Below are 12429 nucleotides of genomic sequence, written 5' to 3' on the forward strand. Positions count from 1 at the left end.
ATTTTCTCCTAGTTTTTGTTTAACATTTTACTCCACATTTACTTTTTTGTTTTACATTCTACTCTTTTGTTGTTGTTTGTTTTAATGAACTGAAGTTCTTTTTTTAAAATTCAATTTAATTAATTTATTTTTTATACAGCATGAGTTCTTAATTTTAAAGAAAATTCATCAATCTTTTCTCTTATGGTTAATACTGGTGTTTTCTTTTTTTTTTTAAAAAAACTGCCACTTGAGGACATAAAGGATCTATCCTATGTTTCTTTCTAATGCTTGTACAATATTTGCCTTTCACATTTAAGTTCTTCATCTCTATGGAATTTCTTTAGTATATCGTGAAGTAGGAATCCAACTGCATATGGTCACGTTTACAAAATTGTATAGATCATGATTTCTTTGTCAGCATACTATGTTAAGAAAAAAGAGATGTAATACAGTGAATTATGTGCATCCAAACCTCCTGGGTGGGTTGGAGGAAGAGGCTCTAGGCTGGGCTTCCAGGATGATTCTCAACAAACCAACGCATAAATGGCTAACTGAGGAAATAGCTACCTCTGTTACGATCAGGAAGTAATAGAATAAGAAGCTTCTGTGACAAATGTTGGCTCCAGAGCAGTACCACCTTAGCCACACTCTAGGAATAAGGTGGCTGCCCCATGAGCTGTTTGGTCCACAGACATACCAGCATATTCAATGCCATGAATGCAAATATTTCCTCTGTACCTCATTTGGTTCTGAATTTAAATCTCATGTAAACCAACTGTTTGGTAAAAATGAATCACATTAAGACCTGCAAGAGTTCATGAAGTTTGGTATTTTAGCTTTCTAGATGCTGTGGTACAGAAGGTACACGAGGAGGCAATAAGGACACCTAGTGAGTTAGTCTACTATGTTCATGTCAGTGATAAAATAGCTTAATTCTATTTATTGAATTGTCCAGTATTTTCCCAGTGAATTGTAATGTTACTTTGGTCATACTTCAAATTTCCATATTTGCATGAATTTATATCTGGACTCTCTATTCATTTCATGAGTAAATTTATTCCTGCATTAAACCACAGTGTTTTAATCATAGCTCTATAATATATATAGTTTTGATATCAGGTAGATCAACCCTCTCTTATCCCAACACATATACTTAACGTATTCTCTTCAAGAGTGACTTAGCTATTCTTGAGTTTTCCACTTCTAGATAAAATGTAGAATCAACTTTTCAAGGTCCTGAAAAAATTGCACTTGCACTGATTCAAATGGGTATTACCTAAGATCACACATTTTATTGTATCTTTTAAGATGATCATATGGTTTCTTCCTTTAGCTGATTAATCTGATGAGATACATCAATAGATTTTCTAATATAAACTACTATTATATTCACATAAATATTTTCATAAGATTGAAATGATTTGTTCCTTGAAATTTATGTAAAATTCTCCTATAAAACATATACTATATAGCAAGGTGAGATTATTTTGAAGATGTAATCAAGGTCCCTAATCAGTTGACTTTGAGTTAAACAAAAGGAAGGTTTTTCTGGGTAGGCTTGACCTAATCAGTTAAACCCTTTAACAGAGGGTCTAGAGGTGGGGGACTTGAAACAACAGACTCTCTCTCTTCATTGCTGTCTTTGAGGAAGCTAGCTGCAATAAATTCTATAGCTACAAGGAAATTGTACCAAGAACTACATGAGCTCAGAAGAATCCCACAAGACTCAGGTGAGACCACTGCCCCAGAGGACACCCAGCTTACAGCCTTATTAGACCTGAAACAGGACCCAGATAAGCAGGGCCCAAACTCCTTATACTAAAAAGCTGGGAGATAATAAATGAGTGTTATTTAACCAACTAAGTTTATGGTAATTTGTTACACAGTATAGAAAACTGATGCAATATCTTTAATTTGAAGTTATTTCTTTTCAGCACATCCTGGTGATTTAACATTTTGTCTTTATTCCCAAGGTTTTCAATGCTTTAACATTTATTATTATTATCCTTAAATTTTAGTGAGTCTCTTTTAAAAATTATTTGATTTTCCTTTTTTATTTTATTCTTACATTATCTGTCAACTGATAAGTTCAGTACGTTTACATTTATTTTGATGTCTTAATCATTTAGATATTTTAATATAATACAACCTTTAGCTTTCTCTGTTATGCTTTTTCTGTGCTCTCTTTCTCCCTTTTCTGCTATTTATTTTTTAATACAGTATTTTTACAGAAGTTTTAGGTTCAAAGAAATTTAAGTGGAAAATACAGAGAGTTTCCATATATTCCCTGTCCCCTCACCCCAGGCTCCCCTACCATCTCCCTCACTATCAACCTCCAGACTCTTACATTTGTTATAATTGATGAATCAACATTGAAATTTCATTGTCACCCATAATCCATAGTTTACATTAGGGTTCACTCTTGACATTACAATTCTATGAGTTTGGATAAATGTACAATGGCATGTACCTACTATTATAATATCATATAAAGTAGCTTCACTAACATAAAAATCCTCTTTGCTCTGCCTATTCATCCCTCGCTCCTCCATAACCACTGATCTTTTTACTATCTCCATAGTTTCATTTTTCCATGATGTTATATAGTTGGAATCATACAGTATGTAGCCTTTTCAGAGTGGCTTCTTTTATTAGTAATATGCATCTAACTTTCTTCCATGTCTTTTCATGACTTAGTAACTCCTTTCTTTTTAGCACTGAATAATATTCCATTCACTGAATGTACCACAGTTTGTTTATCTGTTCACTGACTGAGGGCATATTGATTGCTTCCAAGTATTGGCAACGTTGAATAAAGCTGCTATGAACATCAGTCTGCAGGTTTTTGTGTGGACATGTTTTCAACTCCTTTGGGTAAATACCAAGGAATGAAATTGCTGGGTTTTACAGTAAAAGCATGTTTAGTTTTGCAGGAAACTGCCAATCTGTCTTTCAAAGTGGCTATACCATTTTGCATTCCTACCAGTTATGAATGAGCATTCCTGTTGCTGACACTTGGTGTTGTCAGTTCTGGATTTTGGCTATTATAATAGGTATGTAAGGGGTATCTTTTTTTAAAAAAATATGTTTCCCTGATGACATGTGATGTAGAACATCTTTTCATATGCTTATTTTTAATCTTTATATCTTCTTTGGTGAGGTGTCTGTTCGAGTCCTTTACCTGTTTTTTAATCATGTTCATTTTCTTACTGAGTTTTAAGAGTTCTTTGTATATTTTAGATAACAGTCCATATCAGATGTGTCTTTTGCAAATATTTTCTCCCAGTCTGTGACTTCTTATTTTCATTCCCAGTCAGTGTCTTTCATAGAGCAGAAGTTTTTAATTTTAATGAAGTACAACTTATCAATTCTCTCTTTCATGGATCCTGCCTTTGGTGTTGTAACTAAAAAGTCACCCCCGTACACAAGGTCAAATAGAATTTATGTTATCTTCTAGGAGTTTTGTAGTTTTACATTTACATCTAGCATGTATTTTGAGTTGATTTTTGTGAAAGGTATAAGGTTTGTGTCTAGATTCTTTTTTTTTTTTTTTTTTTTGCATGAGAATTTTCAGTTTTTCAAGCATCTTTTTTTTGAAGAGATATTTTTTTCTCCATTTTATTGCTGTTGCTCCTTTGTCAAAGATCAGTGGACTAGATTTATGCTGGTCTATTCTGGGCTCTCTGTTTCTTTGATTTATTTATCTCTTCTTTCACCAATACCACATTGTTTTGATGAATATAACTTTATAGTAAGTTTTGAAATTGGGTTGTGTCAGTCTCCAACTATATTCTCCTTTAATATTGTTTTGGCTATTCTGTGTCTTTTGCTGTTTATTTTTAATAATTTTTTATTTTTAGTTTTTCTTCATCTGTTATCTAAATTTTGGTTTGAAAATAATATACTACTACTCTAAATCCTGCTCGTTTAATTTCCTTTTTTTATTAGTTACACTTGAATTTTTAGCATACTTGAAATTTTGTACATATTAATAACTCAAACACCTTAAGTTACTTAATTTTTATTTCATCAATCTCCTTAATTACATGCTATTTTTGTCCAGCATTTTAGTTTCTGAAACACTTTTGTCTAGTTTTATATCTTATTCATTTACTATTTGCTACTCTTAATGTCTAGCTTTTCACACCTTCCCTCTGGGGTTATTTTTTATTCTCATTGGAATACATACTTTAGAAATTTCTTTAGTGAAATTCAATTGGTAGTAAACTTTAACTTTTATCTATTTTAAATGTGTTTATGTTTTGCCCTCATTCTTAAAAGAGTATTTGGGGTATACAATTCTGTAAGATAAGTCTATAGGCTAAGAATTCATAAATATAAATGCCATTTGGTGATGATGCATCAGAAAGATAGTGACTCTTGTGTACTTTTACATGGTGTTCCAAGATGTTGAATCTAAAAGGATTCTCTTAAAACTGGATGGAGAGGAAAGACCCTGAAAACTATACACCCAACTCATGTTCTATCAATGGTGTCCTCTTAAAAAAAGGAGGACTTAAATTCCTTCTGGAAAATGTATGATTACACCCTCTTTGCCTGGAGCCAAGACATATTCCTTAAATGATATTTCCTCAGGGAAATTACTTCTGATAGTACTGAATAAAACTAGTATAGAAAGTTGACATTTTTAAAGTCAGATAAAGGGGATTTTGAAACATAATTGATTATATATCCAAGAAGTTGCTTGAGTTCTAAATATCATAGTCTGAAAAAAGACATAGATTGATAGAATCAAAGGAGTGGCAGGATTTCTAAGCATATGAGCACGTGTTTGAGTATATTGGGAATAATGGCTAAGTCTAGTTAATATAATAAAAGCTTGTGACAATTAGAAAAATGTTTTCTATTTATAATAATTGGTTACATCATTTTTTGTGTGTGAGATCCATCCCTTATTGAATCTATAACCATAAATGATACAGTTATTAGTTATATTAAGAAAAATAAAATGGATGGCAAACTGAGACAGGACATATAATACCTGAGAAGGAAACAGGGCAAAAAGAGGAGGCTCTAGGAGAGGGAGTTATGGCTGGGAAGGGACTTGTGTTGATGGAAACTAAATTTCTGTGTACTGGTTCTAAGGCACACTCTTTACTAGAGGCCTTCCAGAAAATGATGTAGGTGTTTTAAAAGAAGAATGCTTTTCAGTTAAAAGATGTTTATACTAGTGTTCATGAAAAAGATGCCTGAACTTATGTGGGCTGTGCATCTGTTTGGATTTGATTTGAGACCTGGTAACAATATAGATTCAAGAGTATTCTTCAGGGTTCAAGTCAAAGAATCAGATCAATGGCAGGCAGTGGAGCATTTGGAATTGTAAGTGAGACCTGATCTTTGAGGAAAGTGCAGACAGAGATTGTTGAATATAAAGCAATTCCAAGTAGAAAATGAATCAGTGTAGGAAAAGAAATCATGGTATAGGAAAAATAATTATGTGCTTTGGAGGCAAACTAACCTGGACACCAAAGCTTGAACTACTTTTTTATTAGCTTGTGAAATAGGACATTTTGCTTTTTTGTGTCTTATTTCTTATATAAAACTGAACACACAAACCACCAATTATGAAATCTACTTCACAGAGTTATTGTGAGGACTATGGGTCATAGAAGAACAATATGCTTGGCACATAATGACTCAAAAAATTGCAGTTTTTTTTTCTTATCCATAGTCCATGCTGATATTAGAAAGCTGTGGTGATGAACAGATGTAGCCTAAGAGACATCTCTGTCTCTCTGCTTTTCTGTCTCTCTTTTTCTATCTGTCACATCTATCTACAGCTTTAACTATATATTAATATTCGTATTTTTATTGTGGCAATTTTCTCAAGTCCTCTACATTAAATGGATTTTTTTAGGAGGAATGTGAATCTCTTCTAAATAGTATCTAACATGGTTTTAAAACTTTGTCTGTAATATATAGTGTTATTTACTGCTGGGAACTGGCCATAAACTTGTGATCCTAATATATATATATATATATATATAATGCATTTATTTATATAAAGCAAAATATGAAGTACCCAGTATATTTAGGTTTGTGAATCAATATATTCTTGAACATCACCCCAGGTTAAGAACACATGACCAAATATCTATGATTATTAGTTGGTTTTCAGTTACAAATTTTACTGACAATGCTCAGACTTGTTGGTTACCTTTTTGATTCACCTAATGAAGTAAAATAGAGTAAGAAGTCTTTGCCACTTCAATTTGTTAGATAATTTTTCAAATTCAAATTCCCCTTCTCTTTTCAAAGGGAAATTACATTGTAATTGAACACTATCTTTACTTATTATATAAAAGCATGCTGTGGTGTCATTCCTAAACTTGCTTTTGATTTCCACACAGTTGAGCATTTATAGAATTATTGAGAAAAGGAGACAAAGGAGAGGTAAGAAGAACAGAGAAGCTAGATTTTGTGAGTAATAATTAGTCATTAAAGTAGTACACAGAAGTCAAAATTACTTGTAGAAAAATTATAAGGATTATTTTCTTCTCTATTTATTTAATAATATCAATAAAAGAAAAATCATGAATGCAAATGCCCCAGCAAGATAATTTTTAGAATCAATATCATGCCGAGTAGCAATAAGTATTATTAGTACATTTTAGGTGTATCATGATTTTGCATAAATTACAAAATGGCCTCTCATTTTAAGATTTTTTGTTATTAATAACTATTCAATATTATTTTAATAAAATGACATTAATGTTATATATGTAATGCTATTTACTCTGTGTATTAAAAACTCTTATTTATAATTTAAAAATGTAAAATAATGATGTCGATTGTTTTGCTCATGTATTTATTCTTTAAACACTTATGTGCCAAGAAGCTCTCAATTTAGTGTAATATATATATATCTACATCTACAAACCTAAACCTACAAACCAAGCCTTATTTATCATTTGGCTAGGTGGTAGATGTGGTAGATTGAATTGTTGGTTCCATGTCTTTACTTCACATTCTTGTCATAAATGCATGATAGGCAGAATGACTTCCCTGCCCTTTACCTTGGCCTTAGTTATATGCCTTGATTTTTGTCAACTAGAGATTAGAAGACTAAGTATAAGTGGAGGCTTGAAATGTGCATATATGTCTGGACAGTCTTGTTGAGTTCCTGACATCACCATGAGAAGAACACACCCTGTGCCTGTCCCTTTGGCTTAGGCCCTGATATAAGAGACATGGAGCATACTTGAACTTGAGCTATAGCCTGGAGCCAAGCTGACCAGGTCCAGTCAAGTCTTGCCAAGATCAGCCAAATCCCATCTGACACCTATATCCCTGAGTAAGAAAAACAGACATTTGTTGTTGTAAGCCACTAAACACTTGAGAGCGTTTGTTATACATCATTATTGTGAAAAGGAATTATATACAGTTTAAGCGTTAAAATAAAAAAAAAATAGGAAAATCTTAGAATATAGAATATAGCAATATAGCAAAGATTCTCAACTGGGGAATACTTTGTCCCCTAGAGGACATTTGACAATGTCTAAAGACATTTTTGTTTGTCACAAATTGAGAGGTTAGCTATTGGCATCCAGCCCAGAATGTCAATAGCGCCCAGGATGATGATTCTTGGTTTATAATTTAGATTAGATATTGAAATAAATCAAATATACAAGAAAAATGTATAGTTTTTAAGTGCACAAATATGAATTATTGACCAAATGTTCACCTAAAACTCCAGGAATGTAGCCACTAAATTGTCATACATCACTTAGAATATCATGTCTTGGGATGTTTTCCAGATTCCAATATTGCTTGTCATTCCAATCTACCTTTTACATTGTTACCAGTCTAATCTTTTATAAAATTCCATTTGGATCATATTGCATAGACAACTTGAACAGGTAATTTTTTGTTTATTTATTTATTTTGTTTATTTATTTTGGCTGTGTTTGGTCTTTGTTGCTGTGCGTGGGCTTTCTCTAGTTGTGGTGGGCGGGGGCTACTCTTCGTTGCGGTGTGCGGGCTGCTGATTGCAATGGTTTCTCTTGCTGTGGAGCACAGGCTCTAGGCACGCGGGCTTCAGTAGTTGTGGCATGTGGGCTCAGTAGTTGTGGTGCGTGGGCTCTAGAGTGCAGGCTCAGTAGTTGTGGTGCACGGGCTTAGTTGCTCCGCGGCATGTGGGATCTTCCCGGACCAGGGCTCAAACCCGTGTCCCCTGCATTGGCTGGTGGATTCTTAACCACTGCACCACCAGGGAAGCCCCTGTACAGGTAATTTTTTTTTAATTTTAAAATCTTTTATATTTTAACTAAGTTGACTAGTTTCTAGAATCTGCTTCAAGAAACTCAGACCCACTGTGTCATACACATACTATCACTGCATATAGTATTTCTTTTCATTGACTATTTACTCATTACTTCTCACATTGAATCTGTTTCTTAGTGCTTGTTCAGGTGGCACCATCTATGCAAAGCAATCTATTTCCTTCAAACGGAAGGCTTAAAGCATGTGTGTGTTTGTGTGTGTGTGTGTGTGTGTGCATATGTGTGTGTGTATGTGTGTGTTATGAAGGTATATAAGAACTAGTGTATAATATATGAATATAAATGCATGTGAGTATATTTGGGTGTTGGACTTGCTTTTAGGACTGCACCAAAGTGTTCTCCCTTATCATTCTGACTTATCTAATTTGTCATCTGCTTCTCTCTGAATTTGGTATACATAGTAAAGAACAACCAGGTACTTAAATATTTTAAAATCACAAACCTTGAGTAACGGAAGGAATCTATGGACACAGTATAATGATGTATATATAAAGATTAAATGCAACAATTACAGAGTCAAATTTTGAAAAAATAATTAGAATGATCTAAGCCTGTAATTAGTTTACTTTAACACATGTACATAAACAAAGTATTGATAAAATTACACAGTGTTGATGGGGAGGGAGGTTTTAAGGTTGCATTTTGAGTCAAATTTTCCTCTACCATAGCACTTATTTTAAGTGCATTATTTTTGTCTATTTACTTGTCTCTTTCCCGCTTATGTTTGATAACCTTTAGAACTACTCTGTATATTTGTGTTTATTCTAAATATTTATATCCATAATATATCACAAAGCCTGGACAACTGCAAGTGCACAAGTATGTTGTTGAATAAATGAATGAATGCAGGTTATAGCTATACCCTTATATTCCATGTTTGTTTGTTTTTTTTAATCTTTACCAAAAGGTGTTTAGGAGTATGTTTAAATAATGCATATAATTTATCAACATAATAATTTCATTAAGCATTGACTTGAAAATACTCAGAGCAGATTCACATTTAGTTCTTCATTGCAGTGTCTGATAGAATGTCTCAAGTGATTGCATGTGTATGTCTGCTTAGGTATTTACTGCTTGGAACCACTGGAATTCCTTGTAGGTTATAATTTTTAACCAGTTCTAATTATTTTCAGGTAAGTACCATAATGAGCAAATATTATTCATCATGGGTTTCTCTTTGTTGTAAAATGCAGATCAAGGCATTTTTTTTTTCAGTTTTGTTGAAAAATTGACATACACCACTGTATAAGTTTAAGGTATACAGCACAAGGTTTGGTTTACATATATTGTGAAATGATTTCCACAATAGGTTCAGCGCTAACATCCATCTTTTCATATAGATACAAGAAAAAGAAAAGAAAGAAAAAAGGGGAAAAAATCTCCTTGTGTTTTTTTCTTTCTTATATATCATACAACTGTTAGCTATAGTCATCATGTTGTATATTACATCCCTAGTACTTTACGTACCTTTTAACCACCTTCCCCTAACTCCCCCATTTCCACTCCTGGGACACTTTGACTCTGGTAACCACAAGTCTGATCTCTTTCTCTATGGTTTGTTTTTGATTTTTGATTTTTATTTTTTAGATTCCAAATACAAGAGATCATACAGTATTTGTCTTTATCTGATTTATTTCACTTAGGATAATGCCCTCAAGGTCTGTTCGTGTTGTTGCAAATGGTAGGATTGCTTCATTTTTAAGGCTGATTAATATTCCATTGTGTGTGTGTGTGTGTGTGTGTGTGTGTTGTAATTTCTTGAGAACCCTCAATACTGTTTTCCATTTACAATACCACCAACAATCTACAATACCACCAACAGTGTACAAAGGTTCTCTTTTCTTTACATTCATGTTAGCATTTGTTGTCTCTTATCTTTTTGATGATGGCCATTCTAACAGGTGTGAGGTTGTATCTCATTGTGGTTTTAATTTGCATTTCCCTAATGACTAGTGATGTTGAGCATCTTTTCACGTACCTGTTGGCCTTTTATATATGCTTTTTTGAGAAATGTTTATTCAGGTACTTTGCCCATTTTTAAATTAGGTTATTTGTTTTTTTGCTACAGAGTTGAATGAGTTATTTATATGTTTTGGATATTAATCTCATATCAGATGTATGGTTTGCAAATACCCTTTCTAATTCTGTAGGTTAACTTTTAAATTTGTTGATGGTTTCTTTTGTTTTGCAGGAGCATTTTAGTGAGGTGGTCCCACTTGTTTATTTTTTATTTTGTTGCTTGTGCTTTTAGGTGTCATATCCAAAATATTATTAGGAAGACATACGTCAAGGAGCTTTATTCCTATGTTTTCTTCTAGGAGTTTCATGGTTTTAAGTCTTAGACTTAAGTCTTTCATCCACTTTTGAGTTATTTTTCGTGAGCAATGTAAGACATAGGTCGAGTTTCATTCTTTTACATGTGAATATCCAATTATCACAGTACCATATACTGAAAAGACTGTCTTTTCTCCATTGAGTTTTCTTGGCTCCCTTGTCAAATATTAGTTGACTGTATATACTTTATTTTTAGACTCTCAATTCTGTTCCATTGTTCTCTTTGTCTGTTTATATGCCAGTACTGTACTATTTTGATGACTATAGCTTTTTAGTATAGCTTAAAATCAGGAACTGTGATGCTCCAGCTTTGTTCTTCTTTCCCAGGATTGCTTTGGCAATTCATGGTCTTCTGTAGGTCCATAAACTCTTAGGAGTATTTTTTCTACTTCTGTAAAAATGCCATTGGAGTCTTGATAAAGATTGCATCGAATTTATAAGTGACTTTTGGTAGTATTGACATTTTAACAATATATATTATTCTAATAAATGAACACGGTATAGTTTTCCACTTATTTGTGTCTTGTTTGATTTCTTTCATCATTATCTTATGGTTTTCAGAGTAGAGATCATTTACCTCCTTAATTAAATTTATACCTAAACATCTTATTGCTTTTGATGCAATTATAAGTGTATAAATTTCTTTATTTTTCAGAAAACTCTTTGTTAGTGTATAGAAATGATACTGATTTTTGTATGTTAATTTTGTATCCTGCAACTTTACTGTATTCATTGATTAGATCTAACAGTTTTTGGTTGAATCCTTAGGATTTTCTATATATAGAATCATGTTTTCTGCAAATAGAGACAATTTTACTTCTTTCTTTCCAATTCTGATACCTTTTTTTTTCCTTTTCCTTGCCTGATTACTCTAGGTAGGTATTCTAGTATTATGCTGAATAGGAGTGCTGAGAGTAGGCACTCTTGTCTTGTTCCTGATTGTAGAGGAAAAGCTGTCCTACTTTCTCCACTGAGTATGATATGAGCTGTCGGCTTATCATATATGGTCTTTATTATGTTGAGATATGTTCCTTCCATGCCTAATTTGCTAATAATAATATCTACAATCAAATCTACAATTCAAGATGTTTTAAATCATACCAGGTATCTTCTCTGATCACAATGTCATGAAACTAGAAATCAATAACAAAAGAAAAACTGGACAATTCACGAACACATGGAAATTAAATAACATTCTCTTGGTCAACAAATGGGCCAAAGAAGAAATTAAAAGGGAAATTAAAACTTTCTTGAGACAAACAAAAATGCATCACAACATACCAGAATTTGTGGGAAGCAGTAAAAGCTGTTCTATGAGGAAAGTTCATAGCAAGAAAAGTCTCAGAAAAACAACCTAAATTTATTCCTGAAGGAACTAAATAAAGAAGAACAAAATGAGCTGAAAGTTAGAAAAAAAAAAAAGAAATAATACGGATTAGTGAAGAAATAAATAAAATACAGAATAGAAAAAATAATAGAAAAGTTTAACCAAACTAAGAGTTGGTTCTTTGAAAAAGATAAAACAGAACTGAAAAACCCCTAGCTAGACTAACCAAGGAAAAAAGAGAAAGGGCACAAATCAACAAAACTGTAAATGAGAAAGGAGATATTATAATGCATACCACAGAAATTCAAAGGATCCTAAGAGGCTGCTGTGAACAACTATACACCGACAAACTGGACAACCTAAAATAAATGGAAAAATTCTTAGAAACATACAACTTACCAAGACTGGATCAGGAATAAACAGAAAATCTGAATAGACCAATAAATTACCAGTAAGGATATTAAATCACTAATCAGAAACTCC

This window comes from Eschrichtius robustus, chromosome 6, assembly GCF_028021215.1.
Source record: "Eschrichtius robustus isolate mEscRob2 chromosome 6, mEscRob2.pri, whole genome shotgun sequence".
NCBI lineage: Eukaryota > Metazoa > Chordata > Mammalia > Artiodactyla > Eschrichtiidae > Eschrichtius > Eschrichtius robustus.